The sequence below is a fragment of the Gossypium hirsutum genome, chromosome D12, assembly GCF_007990345.1.
Source record: "Gossypium hirsutum isolate 1008001.06 chromosome D12, Gossypium_hirsutum_v2.1, whole genome shotgun sequence".
Taxonomy (NCBI): Eukaryota; Viridiplantae; Streptophyta; class Magnoliopsida; order Malvales; family Malvaceae; genus Gossypium; species Gossypium hirsutum.
In genome coordinates this window covers 26,493,574-26,506,337 of record NC_053448.1, presented here as the reverse complement: position 1 = coordinate 26,506,337, position 12,764 = coordinate 26,493,574, and the positions used below count along the sequence as shown (strand labels likewise).

Below are 12,764 nucleotides of genomic sequence, written 5' to 3'. Positions count from 1 at the left end.
TCCCATTATGGGACTCCCGTCAATTGGGAGGCCCAGCTGCACTGCAACATCCTCCAAGGTCACCGTGCACTCCCTGCACGGAAAATGGAAAGTATGAGTCTTCGGACGCCACCGCTCAACTAACGCAGATAATAAATCAAAGCGGAAGTCGGAAGACCGGATCAATGCTACTGACCTAAATCTGGCTACCTCCAGATACGGCAGCAATCGATCATCCGGAGCCATCTTTAAAACACTCACGTGGCCCCTTAATACTCGGAACGAGTCCTGATAGTGTTAAATTATAGAAAAATATTACGATAACATAATTTCTTTGTATATACTGCGTATATCCTTTTTAAATAAATAGAACTCCTGATTAACAAATAATAAATCATACCGCGTTATTAGCCGCATCAAATATGTGTCTAATATTGCTTCGAATCAATCCAGCCATTGCAATGCCTGCAAGTTGAAAAAAAAGTTAGTAAAAAATCTTACTTCGGCCATTTATTCGTATTTTTTTCTCCGCATTTTATTCCTTTAAAAAATATCATAATTTCAAAATTTATAATTTTACATTATTCCAGTGCATAATGTTTGAAATTTATTAATCTAGTGTGTTACTTAAATTAATTTTCTGTAAAAAATAACCCTTACCCCTGCCCTTTGCTCGTATTAATTTTCTGTAAAAAAATAACCATCACCCTTTCTTTTGCAGGTTTTTTTTTATATATTTTGGTAAATAAAAAAATATGTTTTGGTAAATAAAAAAAACTTATAACATTTTGGTTATTTTTAATTTTTTTAATATATTTGTAAAAACCCATTATTCTGGTAAATAAAAAAATTTTATAATATTTTCGTATTTTTTTTTTATTTTTTGTAATATTTTGGTAAAAAACCCGAAATAAACCCTTTCCCCTGCCCTTTGGTCGTATTATTATTTTCCCGATTTTTATTACTTTCAAGAAAAATATATTATTTTCATATTTTATTATTTTATATAATTTCAGTACATTTTGTTTCAATTATTTGTATAACTTATTTCTGAATTTTTAAAAAAAATTTACTAATACACTCTTACTTTGGCCATTTGTTCGTATTTTTTATCCGCATTTTATTATTTTTAAAAATATCGTAATTTTTTATTTTATAATTTTACATTATTTCAATTTATTATGTTTGAAATTTATTACATGTACATTTTTCGCATTTTATTATTTTCGATAAATATACAATTCCCATTTTTTTTCTTTTCGTATTTTATGTTTTCTTAAACATACTTCTTTGTCATTTTACTTTTAATGCTATTTTTCTAAAATTTAAATTTCAAATTCCTAAGTAAATTTCATAAAAAAAATCCCTATTCAACTTACAATGTACATACCATTATTTTTTCATTCTAAATATATTTCATAAAATATATATGTTAAACAAAATAATAAAATAACTATAATGTACGTAACATAAATTTTAAACACACAAATATTAGAAAAAATTTTAAATTTATAAAAAAAATACCTTTTCTTTTCTTTTTTTTCCTTCCTTCCCTCTTCTTCTTCTTTTTTTTTCCTCTTCTCTTCTCATTTCCTTTTCTTTCCTTCTTTCTTTCTTTTTTCTTCTCCTTTCCTTTTCTTCTTCTTTCTTTCTTTTTTTCTCTTCTCTTCTCCTTTCCTTTTCTTTCCTTCTTTTTCTTTCTTTCCTCTCCTTCCTTCCTTCCTTTCTTTCTTTCTCTCTCCTTCTGGTCCCCCCACCACCGACCCCCCTAATATACACTGGTGCCGCCAATGGTATTGGCACCATTGGTGCCGCCAATGGTTTTGGCACCTTTGGTGCCGCCAATCCCATTGGTGTGACTAGTAAAATGTCACATCGATTTGATTTTTTTGTAGGTTTTTTTAAGTTTTTTTGATATATTTTGGTAAATAAAAAAATATATTTTGGTAAATAAAAAAAAGTTATAATATTTTGGTAAATTTTTATTTTTTATAATATTATTGTAAAAAACCCAGAGAAAGGAGAAGGAAAAAAAAGAGAGAGGAGATAACAATGTAAAAAAAAGGGTGTTTAGTTGTTTTAGGGTTTTGGTTGTTAAAAAAAAGAGGGTTTTGGGTATTAAAAAAAGGTTAAAAGTTTAGGATTTTGAAAGAGACCAGCCAAATTATTTTATTTTGAAAGGTATTTTCCTTTTAGTAATTATTATTTATTATGATTGATTAATTATTTAATTTTGTTTGTTTCAGGAGGAGAGAAGGCAACACCTAAATTTTTAGTTAGAGGTAAATTTATTTTTGTAGTTATTTATTTAATATTTTTGTAATTAATTCCTTTTAGTTCTTTTTATTTGTTTGATTTTGTATTTGTAGTATTGGGAGTAGTAATTTAATATGGTTTACATTTCTAAATATTTGTTTGGATTTGTGATGTTGTGTTCTTTATTAATTAGATTTTTAATTTTTATTATATATTTCAGTTTACCACAATAATTAAAAAAATAATTAAATACCAAAATTGGATACCTTACAAATTAATTATTGAAATGGGTCATTTGTTAGAATAATAAATATCGAAGTGGGTTGCTTGTTACAAATTTGTACGGTGAACCATGTTGATATTTAATTATTTTTATTGGATTATTGTGGTAAAAAGAGCCAAATATGCCATAAATTAATTGTCTTCAAGTTGAGGAGAAATTATATGAGTATTTTTAATTTTTTATAAGAAAAATAATTTATACATCTTATGTTAAATTGATTAAGCTGAATTGAATTTATAAATTTTTTACAGTTCACATGCGTTGAATATCTGTTACGTTATAAAAATTTGTTTTTAGATAAAAAAAAAGAGATGGTTTCTAAAAACTATATTATCGACTTACATTAGTGTATCCCAAATTACGTTGTTATTGATTTGTTTATATGGGTAAAAGTATTATTAATTCTTCAAAAAATAACAAATGGTACAGATTTCATTTTCGTTATTTGTTCATGCGATAATTAAAATTTTTATTTGAGACTACAGATAGCGAAATGACATCTTTGATGACAAAAACAGATCACACATCAGATACGATTGTTGTGGTTGTACTAAAATTGTTATTTGTTATTCACGGGTCCCATTATAAAGTTCCACGTCATTTTTTCTTTAATTTGGATATATTAACTATTTCGGTAATTTAATATGGTCAATGTCTGTACTGCATACTGAGGGGTCGTGTCAACGATGGGATTATTTGTCGAATCCTCATCTTGTGACATACTTAGAGGCATCTAGATTCGGGTCAGCTGTAATGATCCGTACGTTTGACTTGAAGTACAACTTGATTTTGACTATGGTCGAGAGCTGAAGCCCGGAGACTCACACATTTCATTTGTTATGTGGGGGGTACTTCATCATTCTGAAAGATTTTACACTGCAACTCGAGTTCCCAATCAATGGTAGTGCGGTCACGGGTGTAAGTACAATGTCCGAACCCGCGACCCTTTGCTATGACTTATTAGGATAATCACTTAATGATGGTGGCAAAAATTTACGAGTTAAAGATTTTCGTGGTTAAATGCGAATTTTGAGTATTTATCGAGTATTGCCACTAAATAGGAGGTCATTTGCGCCGCTCGAGCATATATAATGCATATGATAGGGGGTGTAAGATGCAAACAACAACAAGGTCCACTTGATGTACTTGCCCCTATCATCTGATTTATACGATGCCCGTTCGTATAGTTGGGGCTTAGCAATACTAGCTACATTGTATCGCGAGCTTACAAAGCGTCTGGATTTGAATTAGCTATAATGATCCGCACATTTGACTTGAAGTACGACTTGATTTCGGCTATGGTTGAGCGCTGAAGCCCAGAGACTCACAGATTTCATTTACCGTGTAGGGAGTGCTCCATCATTCTAGAAGATGTTGCATTGCAACTCAGGCTCCCAATTGATGGTAGTATGGTCATGGGTGTAAGTACAATGTCCGAACCCGTAACCTTTTATTATGACTTACCAGGACGCTTGCTTGATGATGGTGGCGAAAAATTTAAGAGTTTAAGATTTTCATGGTTTAGGGCAAATTTCGAGTATTTATTGAGTACTACCACTGAATGGGAGGTGATTTGCGCAACTCGAGCATATATAATGGATATGATAATGGGTGTACTTATGCTAGATTCAAACAACAAAGTCCACTTGATGTATTTGCCCCTATCATCTGATTTATAGGCTGCCCGTTCGTATGGTTGGGACTTAACAGTACTAGTTACACATTGTATCACAAGCTTTGTTGGATGACAAAACATTGTGCCGTAAACATAGGCGGGTGCCTGGTATTGCTACAATATTGGGCACTTTATAGGATGCCATTTTTGACATCAGTTACTCACCAAATATATGTCTTCCCATTCGTGAATAGGTGATAAAATTTAACCATTAGAGCATAAAAAATTTTGATTTATTTATGAAAATTTGTTCTAACAAGTTTACTTTTTTTCGTAAATGGAGTTCTTTTTTGGGTATCGAGAGGTCATATACACTTTCTATTTACCGATAGGTGATTAAGACACATATCGGGGAGGGGGTAATTTATACTAATATTCATTATATGTAATTATTTTATTTGTTTAATTTGACTCGTGCTATTATAACGATGTTATTAATTGTACAGTTCATCTGGATGTCATATTCCTTCCTAGATATTGCGACTATTATTCCTTCGTCTACTCACATCCATTCACACTTTTGGTGCATTAAGGCATCTATGTTAAATTTCTCAACAGTCGAGTGGTATAATGGGGATCGAGTACTGCGACAGTTCGAGTGCATCCAAGATTTCCAGATGTTCCACAGAGTTTAGGGGTTGTACACTTAATTAACAAAAAAAGGGAAACAAGACAATAATTGGGCATTAGAGCACAATGAATATATTGTATTGTAGAATGATCGGATGGGGCGGAGACCTCGGATGGATTATGTATTTGATTTGCGACCCTCAGAGGAGTACTAATGCTGGTACATGGCATGTGGGAAACCTTTTTTATTTGGTGGGCAAACGATGCTAGTCCCTCCACACATGCAACGACTAGGGCACCTTTCGCATTGCCTGCCACATTCGCCTCCTACACCCGATCAAGAGCCCGAACCAAAGGCAGCACCTAAACCTGAATGGTCTTATTCACATTCTAGGGGTAGTTCTTATCATCCGGACTTGAGGGTCGATAATTATATTTTGGGCTCGTCGGGCTATGTGTATTAGTTGGAGATTCTCGATTCCAGTTCACATCAGTCGGATTCGAGATTATTGATGATGTTTGATACCTTCAGCCTATTACCACCCTAGTACTCAACCCTTCCTGAGCAAACCTTTGGGACATACGATTTCTCGAGTATGTTTGGCACACAACGTCTAACAAACTGATCCTTTCATTCATATCATCAACCGAGACATTTCTATTAAATCTCATTGCTATTTGTTGACGATATTTAGATATACATCTAACATTTGTTGTCAAAATTACTCCATCGAAATAAAGGCATGCGAAAAATTGATTATCCATCTTCACTAAATCTGTAAAAATAATTAAATTTCTCAATATACAATTTCAAAAAAGAAAATACTACCAAAAAAATAAAATTAATATCTAGTAACCTTATGTGATAAGTCATTCCTATTTAACCAGGGTTTGTCATAATCGTTCAAAAACACTTGTTAAATAGGAATGGGTGCCGCCTATGACAAACCCTCCACAAAGTGCCACTTATGACAAAGCCTCCACTGGTACCGCCTCTTAGACACCCTTCACCCTTTAGTATACTGGTATCGCCTATCCACTACCCTCCATCCTTAATTTTTTTTAATAGTCAAATGATTGACTGTCGAAATCAAGGGTGATGCCACCTCTCCACCACCCTCACCATACTATTTTCGTAAATAATAGTGATGGAATATCATTTTGGTTTATTATTATTATTTTTTGTATTATAGAAATAAAAAAACCTTAATTTTACAAATAATTTATAATAATTACTTTAAAATAATTGTTTTTTAAATTTTCAAACGTCCACAAAATTTTTGACAATGATGGGAAATGTTTAAAATTAATTAACACTTTTTCACGTGCGCTATTCAAAAGCACTAATCTAATGCTTTTCAAAGGCTCTCTTAAACAACAACTGCAATTGGGTACAAAGTTTCATTGTGTTTCAAATTCATTTTTGAAGAAAAAGCACTTTTGATTATAGAGTTTTTAGTTTTTAAATATAAAATTATCAAAATGCTTTCATTTATTTCATTTCAGTAAAAAAATTACTAAATGTATATTTTAATTTTTAACTTAATATTTAGCAATGAGCATGTAATTTTATAAAAAAAATCTTAATTTTCTCTAATATGATTTACATGTTTAAATTAAAATTTACAAATAATTTATATTAATTATTTAAACGATATTTAAATTTTATATTTCATATGTTAATATATTAAATTATTTCAATAGCATTTAAGTTATTTTTTTTTACTTTCCATTTTTTGAGAACAATGAAAAACACTTTAAAAAAACATTTTTCAACTGCAATAACTAGCCCTAGCCCTTAGTCTAAAAGTTAATCTCCACAAGAGCACTACCCGTCTTTGAAGCAATGAAAACTTATGGGAATCCCTCCCATAGATCGCAGAGACAAACTTGACTGCGTTATGCCATTCTCCACATTCCTCAGGTTTTTAATCACTACTATACGCATAGGCATAGGCTCAGGCTCCTCCTCTTTTGTCGACTGCAGCCCAAATCCAACCGCTAGCTTCTCGCTCTAATGCCTTTCAACTTTATTGCTGAATTTCTTCCATCATCTCCACCCCCTACCCCATGCATTCTTTTCTTCACCTCTTTCCTACTACCACCCGCTCTCTTCCTTGCTCCACAATCTCCCATGCCCTTTCTACCCAACAACTCAAACCTGTCTTAACTACCATAACTGAAGCTTCTCTTAACCAACATCACTTGATCCAACTCAACTCTCGCCTAGCAAGTCTAACTCGCTCCACTCGCTACCAGGATGCCCTTTGTCTATTCGATGAAATTCACTGTCTACACCACAATGTTAAGCCCGACCACTACACTCTCTCCACCGCCCTCAAAGCCTGTGCCAGTCTTCCTAACCTCGAATTCGGAACTAAACTTCACGCCTACGCCATCAAATCCGGCTTCAAACCCTACTCTCATGTCTCCAACACTCTCCTTTTCCTCTATTCCAAGACCCATCATTTAGCTTCCGTTGAAAGGGTTTTTAATGAAATTGAACACCCGGATGTTTATTCTTGGACTACCATGTTGTCTTCGTGTTCGAAATTGGGAGGAATTTCTTATGCTTGCGAGGTGTTTGATAAGATGCCTAAGAAAGAAGTGGCAGTATGGAATGTGATGGTTACCGGGTGTATGGAAAATTGGTATCAAGTCCATGGGTTTGACTTGTTTAAGCAAATGCATTTTTTGGGTTTGAAGCATGATAATTATAGCTTTGCTAGTGTATTGAGCACCTGTTATATTGAAAATTTGGGTTTTGGGAGGCAAGTTCAAGCTTTGGTAGTTAAAACTGGGTTTTTGTTTCGAGCTTCTGTGCTTAATGCTGCAATTACTATGTATTTTAATTGTGAAGATGTTGAAAATGCGTGCCGGGTTTTGGAAGAAGTAGAGTGCTCTGTGTACGATGGGATTACTTTTAATGTGATGATAGATGGTTTACTGAACGTAGGAAGAGTTGAACAGGCGTTGTTAATGTTTAGGGAGATGTTAGAGGCTTGTTTGGGCCCCTCTGAACTGACTTTTGTCAGTTTAATGAGTTCGTGTTCATGTCGAAGAGTTGGGGATCAAGTATATGCACAAGCTGTGAAGTTGGGTTTTGAACAGTCTACCTCCGTGAGCAATGCGGCAATAACTATGTATTCTACTTGTGGGGACTTAAATGCTGCTCGATTAGTTTTTGAGAGATTGGAGCAGAAGGATATTGTGTCATGGAATACTCTGTTATCAACTTATGCCCAAAGAAGCTCTAGTAGCTCAGCGTTTGTTATCTACATGGAAATGCGAAGGTCAGGGATTGAACCGGATGAGTTTACTTTCGGGAAGTTTATTGTTATGCTCAGAATTCATAGAAATGGGTGAGATGATTCATGCCCTTGTGTTTAAAAATGGACTCATTTCAAGAGTCCAGGTTTCCAACGCATTGGTTTCTTCATACTCTAAGCATGGGGAGATGAATCAAGCCTATCAATTATTTCAAATGTCTCCCAAGAACTTGATCTCCTGGAATACTATTATATCGGGGTTCTTTCTAAATGGGTTCCCAGCTCAGGGCTTAGAGCAATTAACCAAACTGTTGATATCAAACCTCAGACCAAATTCATATACATTTTCCATTGCTATTAGTATTTGTGCCAGCATCTCATCCTTGAATAATGGGAAGCAACTTCATGCTTACATCCTCAGGCATGATTTTTCTTCAGAAACTTCTCTAGGCAATGCTCTAATCACAATGTATGCGAAATGTGGAACTTTAAATTGGTCTTTGAGAGTTTTTAACGAGATGATTGCAAAGGACTCAATCTCTTGGAATGCCCTCATTTCTGCTTTTGCGCAGCATGGAGAAGGTAAAGAAGCTGTAAATTGTTTCAAGGCAATGAAAGGTGTAGGTAGGGTTAAACCTGATCAAGCAACATTTACTGCTCTTCTTTCTGCTTGCAGCCATGCTGGTTTAGTTGATGATGCCACTTGGATATTAAATTCCATGGTGAATGAGTATGGCTTTGATCCTGGAGAAGATCATCTTTCATGTATGGTTGACCTTCTTGGTCGGGCTGGGTATCTTGATGAAGCTGAAAGAGTAATAGACAGCAAGCATATTGAACCCTGTTCTAATATCTGGTGGACCTTGTTCAGTGCTTGCGCAGCTCATAGTAATCTAAGGCTCGCGAGAATTATTGCTAAGTTCCTCCTTGAAACAGAGCAAAATAATCCTTCAGTTTATGTGCTTTTGTCAAATACTTATGCAGCTGCTGGGCAATGGGAAGAAGCAGCTAGAGTGAGGAATCCATGAAAAATGTTGGGGTGATGAAGCAACCTGGCTCAAGTTGGATCAGTATATAGATCCCTTCTGATGCCATCTTCTCTCTTCCCTATAGAGCAAAGTCATTTTTCTCCACGTAGTGTGTCAGATCCCCGTGATTATTTGTCTCCAAAATAACTGAACAAAACTCTTCCTGAGTTGGCAAGGGTGGGCTCTGATGGTCTAGTTATTTTTGCAGGTTCTTTTTAGTTGCATATAAATTATAAAAGGGATAAAGCAACATTTAGTCCTTGAGCTTGGCAACTTTTTCAACTTGGTCCCTAAACTTTTTTTGATCCAGATTAATCTTGAAACTTGACAACTTTTCCCAATTTGGTCTTTGAACTTGGGTTTCCTTAAGGTATAATGATGTGACTTGTGACATGTAATCATCTGAAAATTTAAAATTTTTATATAAAATCTAAAATTATTAAAAAATTCTAAAACTTTTTAAAACTTTATAATTTTTTTTGGGTGATGATGTGAAACTATTTTATAATGTCACGTCATCATACTTTAACAGAATTTAAATCAAGGACCTAATTGGAAAAGAAACTGTCAAGTTTGAGGACTAAACGTTTAATCCCATTATAAAATTAGAGTTACTCTGGTAGAGAAAGTGATATTGGCTATTTGAGATTATTGCTTCATAGATAAAAAATTGTCTGGCATAACCACACAACTATGCCCTCTATGTCTGTCTAGCAATGCATCAGCAACCTCCATGGGCTTGCGGTGAAGGTTAATATATTTAATCTTTCTCTGGTTCCTTTTTATGCCATGGCTGTTGGCAGACTAGTCACACACCTCACCCCTGCAAGCCCAAAATGCATATGAATTACTATAATAAGGTAGATGCTAGACTAGCTGTTGGAATCCCTATAATTAAGGATAGAAATCTGTTGGAATCCCTATAATTAAGGATAGAATTCTTACCTTATTATTAATAGTTCCCTTGTAAATAGAAACTAATCTCAGTTACTGATTCTTAGGAAATTAAGATTTGTTTCCTTTAAAATGATTATTCCTCTCTTTATAATCTGTAAACTAAAGCAATAGAATAACAACAGAATTTTTTCCTTTGAGTTTTTTCATGGCATCAGGGCTTTAGGATTCATTCGATCCTATTTTTTTTCTCTAATATCCCTTCCTAAAAATTCCTTCGGTTTAGTCCTTCAATGGGTGATATCAATGAAAATTTCTCTGAAACTGAGACATCACAAATAACTCAGAATATCAATCAGGGAATCACTCAAGGTGAAATTAATTCCTCCCTTATAATCACCAATCATCGGCTAAATGGGAAGAACTTCTTGCAATGGTCTCAATCGGTTCTTATGGTTATTCGTGGTCGTGGCAAATTAGGGTACATCAATGGAGAAATTCCACGACCAACCATAGCTGATCCTACTTATGCCACTTGGGAACTCAACAATTCAATTGTAATGGCTTGGCTAATCAATTCGATGGAAGGCCATATAAGCCGCACCTATCTTTTTTTCAAAACTGCAAAAGACATGTGGGATGCAGTCAAAGAAAACTACTCAGATCTTGGAAACGCCTCCCAAGTATTTGAGATCAAGCTTAAGTTAAAGGATATCCGACAAGGAACACTCGAGGTGACTCACTACTACAACAATCTGAAAATTTTGTGGCAAGAACTGGATATGTATTATGAGGCAGATTGGGGTGAAGGCGTAGAACACAACAGGTTTATGACCCATCTCAATAATGAACGTCTTTATGAGTTTTTAGCAGGACTGAACCGTGAGTTAGACGAGGTTCGTGGCCAAATTCTGGGCAGATCACCTCTTCTAACGATCGGTGAAGCATTTGTAGAAGTTAGAAGAGAGGAAAAGCGTCGTCTTGTCATGATGAGAGATTCAAAGGAATCTAAACCTATGACCCCGATTTCTAATCGTCCTACTGAATCCTCTGCACTCATCTCCAAAGGTCCACAGCCACAAAAACAACGTGCTGGAAATGATTCTGGATCAACAGACCATGGTGTAGTCACTGCAATCGTGTTGGTCATACAAAAAAAAATGCTTCAAACTCCATGGCTATCCTGAAAAAAACAGAAGGATAATAAGACTGCCATGTTATTCTCCACTACTGCTGATGATGTTCTGGATGTTCGCTTAACCAAAACACAACTTGAGACTGTCCATAAGATACTTGGTACTCCCACTACTCATGGATATCTAGCCACTCAAGGTACTGCCCTCAACATTGCTTTTGAATCTAATAATCAATCTCCTTGGATACTCGATTTGGGCGCCTCCGATCACATGACAGGTGACTCCACGTTGTTTCACACCTACACTCCTTGTCATAACAAATCCCGAATCCGCATAGCTGACGGTTCTTACTCACCTGTGGCTGGAATAGGAGAAGTACAAATGACAGAGAGTTTCTCTCTCGATAAAGTCCTACATGTCCCAAACTTGTCCTGTAATTTACTTTCAATTAGTAAACTTACTAAGGATGAAAAAGTTCTTGCTGAATTTTCTATAATTGGTTGTGTGATACAGGAACAGAAATCGGGGAGGATGATTGGCACTGCTAAAGTTGATGATGGACTATATATTTGGAATAAAAACAGTACACAAGGGGGATTGACTCTATCCACTTCAAAAGAGGACACTATTATGTTATGGCACTGTAGGTTAGGACATCCAAACTTTATGTATTTGAAAAAACATATTCCGCTGTTATTTCGAAATAAAAGTATTAATTCATTGAAGTGTGAAATTTGCCAATTATCTAAACATACCCGTGTGCCATACCCATTAAAACCACATATTTAGTCCCAACTTTTTTCGCTAATCCATAGTGACTTATGGGGAGCCAGCCGAGTGAAAAATATTCCAGGGGCTAGATGGTTTATAACATTCATTGATGATCATACTAGGGTCTGTTGGGTCTATCTACTCAAAGAAAAATCTGAAACACCCAAAGTATTCCAAAATTTTCACTCAATGGTTCGAACCCAATTCAACTCTACCATACATACCCTCTGTACTGAAAATGGGAGAGAATACTTCAACTCTGTCTTAAGTCCATACCTTTCTGACCAAGGCATTATACACCAAAGCTCTTGTCCTGACACTCCTCAACAAAACGGGATCTCTGAGAGAGAAAATTGCCATCTCTTTGATGTGGCTCGAGCCATAATGTTCACTATGAATGTTCCAAAATACTTGTGGGGAGAAGCTGTCCTCACTGCCTGTTATGTCATAAACCGAATGCCATGAAAGATCCTCAATTTTCGAACACCTCTAAATACTCTTTTAAAGGCCTTCCCTCTATTTCATGTTCCTAATCTTCCAGCCAAAATATTCGGCTGTAAAGCTTTTGTCCGTAACCATCAACCTAATCAATCCAAACTTGATCCTCGAGCCCACACCTGCATCTTCATTGGATATTCCCTTACACAAAAAGGCTATAAGTGTTACTCACCAATATTGCACCGAATGTTTGTCTCTCGGAATGTTACCTTCTTTGAAAATGAACCATACTTTGCAGCATCTCATCTTCAGGGGGAGATTTTTAATGAAGATGAGACCCTTAATACTCTCCTCATTATACCTCATGGTCCTACTACTACTATCACAAACAAACCTATCCTAGATTTAGTTGTTGTTTCCCCTGTGTAGCAAGAATTTAACATCGTCCTTCCCAATAACAATACC

The 12,764-nt window shown here is 35.1% G+C and overlaps 1 pseudogene; it reads left to right on the top strand.

Moving 5' to 3' along the window:
• The first annotated feature begins 6,833 nt into the window (after positions 1 to 6,833).
• On the top strand, positions 6,834 to 9,836 carry LOC107945339 (pentatricopeptide repeat-containing protein At3g49740-like; annotated as a pseudogene).
• Positions 9,837 to 12,764: the final 2,928 nt, after the last annotated feature.